Source organism: Cryptomeria japonica, chromosome 1, assembly GCF_030272615.1.
Source record: "Cryptomeria japonica chromosome 1, Sugi_1.0, whole genome shotgun sequence".
NCBI classification, from domain to species: domain Eukaryota; kingdom Viridiplantae; phylum Streptophyta; class Pinopsida; order Cupressales; family Cupressaceae; genus Cryptomeria; species Cryptomeria japonica.
In genome coordinates this window covers 102,676,374-102,683,278 of record NC_081405.1, presented here as the reverse complement: position 1 = coordinate 102,683,278, position 6,905 = coordinate 102,676,374, and positions in this window count along the sequence as shown.

The window sequence follows — 6,905 nt, the reverse complement described above, 5'->3', positions numbered from 1 at the left end:
CAGGAATGCCCAAATAAGTCAAGGGCAGAGAGCCAACTTGGAATATCAAGATAAGAGCAATCCTCCTTTGAATAGTTCCAGGAGCGTTGAAGAAAAGGATAGAAGATTTATCCTCATTGATCATTTGGCTCAAGGCTGCTAGATAAACATCCAAAACCTTACGCAGATTAGTAGCTTCTTTGATATGAGCAAGTCCCATCAGGGCCGTGTCATCAACAAACTGCAAATGAGACTACGGTTGCAAGTCATTACCCCAACTCCAACCCTGAATACTACCCAACCCACATTATGCTTAATCAGCCTCCCCAGGCCCTCAGCCAAAAGAATGAATAAGTAAGGGGAAAGGGGGTCCCCCTAGTGAAGACCCCTAGAAGCACCAAACAACTCAATATGATCACCATTGATTAGCACTGAGAAAGAGGTGGACATAACACAACTCATAACCCATTAGATCCATTTCTCAACAAAGCCAAAAGCCATGAGGATCTTCTAGAGGAAGGACCAACGAACTCTATCATAAGCCTTAGCCATGTCCAGCTTGATAAACATAGCTTTTTCCTTGGAGGTTGCCATAGAATGAATGGTCTCTGTAGCAATGACCACACCATCCAAAATTTGGTGCCCTTCCACAAACCCGCTCTGCTCCTCAGAGATAACATCCCCCAGACACTTCTTCAACCTATCTACTATCAGCTTAGAGATGATCTTATAAATCACATTGCAGAGAGAGATAGGGCAGAACTGGCCTAACCGGTCGGCCCCATCACACTTGGGGATTAGCGCAATGAAAGTCACATTCAAAGCTCGAAGCATCTATTTATTCCTCTAAGACTCCTAGACTACTTCTAATAAGTCTAGTTTGATGATATCCCAGAAAAGAATTCAACTGGGAACCCATCCGGTCCAGGAACTTTTCCTTTCCTCATGTGAAAAACAATCCTCTCAAGTTCTTCCAGCAAAATAGGACCCATAAGCTACTCATTCATCTCCCTAGTAACAAGAGAAGGAATGCAAGCGAGAACCTGATTCTCCTCCACCGAATCCCCCTGAGAATCCTTGCTTAAGAGGGATCGAAAATACTATAAAGACTCCCTAGAGATCTCCTGCAAGGATAATAACAACTCACCTCTATCATTGAGCAGAGCAGGAATGGAATTTCCATGTCTTCTTGCTTTCACAGAGTTGAAGAAGAAAGCAGTGTTCTTATCGCCCGCTTGAAGCCAATCAATACGGGCTCTCTGTTTCCAATATATTTCTTCCCTGAGCTCCCACTCCTCTAAAGCCTTGACAGCCCTGTTGTTGACGGGAATAATCATTATGTTATGTTGGTATATTATGTTTATGTTGTCGTCGATAATAACGAGTTACGGCGGTCAGTTAGTTAGCCGACGGGTAGGTAGTTGGAGTCGCGACGGTTGTGTCACACCCCTTCGGGTATTATATATTGTGTACCTTTTCTTCGAAGTAGGATCATGTTAGTGGTGTCAGATGTAATGTTATAAGCACTTATTGTACACGGACTGTGGAATTAATATAAAGGTTGGTTATTTAATATATTTCCATTATGTTCTGCGCATTTACTTTCTGCATTTAACCGTTTACCTGAGAGGGCAAACACTTGGCGCCGTTGCCTAGACAAACTCGGGAACGGAAGACACGGATGGCGTACAGACACAATGGGCCTACCCGTTGGTGAAGTAAACCCGGAGGCCGACGACGCCCGAACAGAACTGTACACAGGAGAAGACATGGCAACGCGAGAATTTTCAAGTTTGCTCCAGGTAGCCATTCAGACATACGTTCAACGAGAAGCGGCGGAGGCAGAAATCCCACCAAGTGCCGTGTGGACAGCGCTGGAGGTTAGCCCGACAGTAAACTGGTTGATGAACCACCTCCCCCGGTTGCTTGCACAGGCATCGCTGGCACAACAGGCCCGCCTGGAGGAAGTTGCCCAGGAAGAGCGACGACAACAAATCCTGCAACGCTATGAAGAAAACAGCCGACAGGAAACAGAACGAGATGGCGCCAGGCCAGGAGGAAATTGAACCTTTGACTTATGCCCAATAGACTAAATAAGGTACACAATATATAATACCCGAAGGGGTGTGACACAACCGTCGCGACTGCAACTACCTACCCGTCGGCTAACTAACTGACCGCCGTAACTCGTTATTACCGACGACAACATAAACATAATATACCAACATAACATAATGATTATTCCCGTCAACATCTATCCTCCTCCCTAAGCAAGGCTTCAGACAAACCATGCTCTCTGATTTCACTGGTGATGCCATTCAACACTATTTGGGCAACTTTCTTAGCATGAAAAATGTTTCTGAAACCCTGCCAATTCCACTGTTTAAACTAAAACTTAACAAATTGTAGCTGCTTGGGAAAAGTGTACATAGCAGTGCCAAAGGTCGATGTCCCCTTCCTCCACCACTTCGCAACAAGAGCCTGCAAGGCAGGATCTCGAAGCCACATAAGTTGGAATTTGAAGAAAGGAGAGCGAGCAACCCGGGCAGAAGAAGAAACCAGCTTGATAGGCCAATGGTCTGACCCTCTTCAGTCAAGAATCTCAGAACTTGTGGACCACCCCCCACCAACCCAAAAAATGAAACCAGAAATCGATCCAACCTCTCTGCAATCCAATACTCCCCCACTCTCTTATTGTTCCAAGTGAACAAACCATTACCAGGTTTACTGTCAACAAGATGCAACGAAGATATACTATTCTGAAAAAGGAAAGAAAAAGGTTCCAATCGCATGACACCCCCCTTCTTCTCACTCAACTTAAGGATGGCATTGAAATCTCCCACCATAATCCAAGGATGAAAAGGGACCAGCCTTCGCATACAAGAAATATGAGACCATAAGTTCTGCTTACCCTGAAGATCAGTGGGGGCATAGATATTAGTAAACAAGATAGAATCCCCAGTCTCAAGACTAGAGACAACCACAGATAACGAGGATCTGGAAGCCACCCACTAGACAGAGCGAATCCTTAAAGGGTTCCAAAGACAGGCCACCCCTCCAGAGGAACCAATTGCCCCAATACACTGACACTCGCCTCGCCCCCAGAGCTTCGACACTAGACCCATCATACTTTCCACCAAAATTTTAGTTTCTTGCAAGAACAGGACATCATGTGAATGATTCCTAATTAATTCCCGAACAACTTTTTGTCTAGGGCCACTATTCAAGCCCCTCACATACCATGAAAGCACAATCATTTTGGAGGATTGGAAAAGTGAGAATCCAGAGTCTTTACTGACCCTGACTCAACCAAATTCTCCCCCATCAATTTGATTTTATCCAAATCCTTCTTTCTACCAACCTTTGAGTTCTTCTCTGAAGCACTTTTCTTAATATCTTTATGATGCAAACCCAGGTGAATAGAGGACTTATTACTTTTAACCCGGCCGGTTCCAATTTCAGAGCTATCGGAGAACTCTCCCCTCCAACCAAATTCACCTCTGAACCAGGAGTGAGTCCCAATTGGACCCCTACTGTCTAATCCATCTCCATTTGCTGGCTTCCAACCACTTGCAGGTCTGGGTAAAGTCCTCAATAACTCTTTTCGGACCCCCCCTGAAGCACCTTGATCCAAAGGGGTTAACCTCATATTCACTTCATGTTGGCTAAGGTCATCCAAGGCCTTAAATTTGTTAAAGGTATCCTCCTCCTGTCTCTCTTGTAAGGACCTCTTTTGTCCTCGATTCCTGTTCTTTGTCTTAACTGAGACAAAACCATCAACACCCACTACCTCGACCGACATAGCAACTTTTTCTTTATCAGCCCTATCTTGGCTCTAGGCCGGCTGCTGAGGTTGGTGCACCACTAGTTTATATCTAGGGAACTTACGTTGTAAATGACCATACTCATGACACAGACGACAACGAAATGGTAAAGTCTTATAATCTAACTATTGAACCCAAGAGTAAGAGCCTGCACACATATCTATAGCATCTGGCAAAGGTTTACTAAGATCAATTTCAACACAGATATGCGCAAAGGTCATTACCTTTCTCCCTAGGGTTTGCATTGAAGATCCCATTGGCTTCCCAAGTAGTGCGACAAGTATTTGTAGCACATCCTCCCGATAGCATTCCACTGAAAAACGTGGTAAACGAACCCACACTGGAACCCTATTTGGGAGCTCCTCTGAAGGGTTAAACCCCACATGCCAAGGTTTGATGAACAACCCCACCTGGTTGTAAAAATACGAGCCTCCTTCAAAGACCCTATTACGATCCTCCATGCAGTTGAAAGTAACCATGAAGTAGTTGTTTGCTAGCAGCATAATCTCCATTTCCCCTTTCGGTGCCCAAGTCCTCTATGCCCAGTTTTCCAAAAACTGCAAAGAAACCCTCATTCCTAAAAACTTGCAATATAGCGAGTGTTTTGAAAAGTATTCGACGTCTTTAGCTATCATCTCAGGAGGAATAACCAGCTTCGGCCTCTCACTGCATCTCTCCAGGCAACCATTAATCTTCATAGTTTGAGAGCTACCAGCACTCCCAGACCCCGATTCTGAGGAGAAAAGGTTATTGTTAAAAGTCTTCATACTCTGAAGTGGGGGTTTTGAGCCCACCGCATCAGGAAAATCCATGGCGGGAGGTACCTTCGAAGCCTCACCACCATTACTCGACATCGGAGCTCAAAAAATTATAATAGAATATAAGAGACCCACACCCCAAAGGGCCACTTGAGAAGGCACGACACCCAAGACTCCACCCCTCCCAAGCACCACCGAGAGGAGGAGTCATCTGTATCCCCCTTCCCCACTAGAAACCCTCGCCCTGCTGCAAACCAGAACCCCAACCGCGTGCAACCAAATCCCCACCCGTTGACCACCGCTCCACCCTCCACAACCTCGGTTGTTCCCTACCCTGCACCGTCTTCCACTTCCCTCCCCCGATGCACCTGCAACACTTCCGCCCACGAGCTAGGGCATCAAAACCCTAGCTTGGCAGCCTGCGAGCCCCTGCATGCACGATGCCATCATTTTAAAATTTTAAGAAAAAGAAGTTTAGTTCTCTTTTTATGGTTAATTAGTGTCAATTAACTATTTGTATTTTTGTGAAGGACTTGCAACCTATATTTTATTAATGTGAATTCAAGAGATTCAAACATTTTGTAATGTTATGAACTTTGAAGATATCCAGTCCCATATTAATAATGATCAAGAAGGTCAACCATACACACATAATTATCAATTGTAGGTGTACTACATTAATGGTCACTTATGTGATTGAAGTATGTACAACCTTCATCCACTAAACCTGCATGGTTGCATGCACGTAAAACACAAGCAAAACTTACAATGTTAAGATAAATTCTAGAGTTCTTCATTAATTTAAAGATTTTTAAATCATCCTTGATACATCCATTTTGAGCATATCCTACAATCATTACATTCCATGAGATGGCATCTCTTTGAGGCATTTTTTCAAACATTTTGCATGACTTTTCTATGCTTCTACATTTTGCATACATGTCTACCAAATCATCTCAACTATAATATTCGAGAAAGATCCCCCATCCATTATGCTTTGATGGATATCCACACCCTATTCCAAAATTCTCATTTGACAAGTAGGAAGGATGCTAGCAAAGGTTGTGGAGTTTGGCTTTACACCTACCAACTACATTTTCTTCAAAGTTTCTAAAACCTTTTCAGCAAATCCATTTTGTACATATCCTGTATTCATTAAAACAACATTTCTTTGAGGCATTTGTCAAACAATTCAAATGTGTTGCGTATGCTTCCACGTTATGCATACATGCCAGCCACAAATTCTTCGATCCTTTATGCTTTGATGGATGTCCATGCCTTGTTTTGAAGCTCCCATTTTGGCACAAGTATGCAAGATGCTTGCAAAGGGTGTGGAATTCAGCTTTACACCTGTTAATTACATTTGCTTGAAATTTTGTAAAGCCATTTAAACAAATCCATGTTGTACATATCCTTCAATCATGACATTCCATGAGACCACATTTCTTTGAGGCATTTTCTCAAACAGATCATGTGCTTTGTCTATGCTTCCACATTTTACATAGATGTCAACAAAGGTAGTTGCAACTACAACATCTAACAAAATTCTTCTATCCTTAATGCTTTGATGGATGTCCATACCCTGTTCCAAAGCTCCCATTTTGGCACAGAAAGGGAGGACGCTGGCAAAGATGATGAAGTTGGCTTTATATCTGCCAATTGTATTTGTTTGAAAGTCCCAAAAGCTTTTTTTTGCAGTCCATGAGAACATCTATTTGAGGCATTCTGTCAAACAGTTGACGGGCCTCGTCGATGCTTCCAAATTTTGCTAAGTCAACCCAAGCCATTCCAATTATAATATCTGACAAAATTCCCCCTTTTAAAAATCTTTGATGGATGTCCATATCATGATTCCCAGATGTACACTGATATCAAACCATCTAAACTTTGGTTAAACTGTACAAATTTACAACGACAGCATTTGAAAACAACACAGGAACCAACCAATTTAATTTTAATTGGGTAAGTTGGTAATCTAATCTTGATTCCTTTTTAGATATTATTTCTTTTCCATTCACATTCTTGAAATGGGTGAGGACTATGTAGCCCGAATAATCAATTCCCCCACTACTTTTTCTTTTCAAGAAGTCTCCAGCCGAATCCCAAGCATCAAAACAGAAGCCCACATTAAAAAAAATCTGGTTTCCTGCTCAAACAAGAAAACTTCATTTCCTACTAATTAGAACAGTCAAAGCTTCTTGATGGTTGGTAAGCCCAATTCCCAGAAGAAGAAGTGATCTCCGACTCAGTCACCAAATTGTATGGAATCAGATATTTTTATTCTTAGTAGGTGAGATAAATGACCATCAAAATTCTGATGTGGCAGTGTAATTTTTTATTTTTG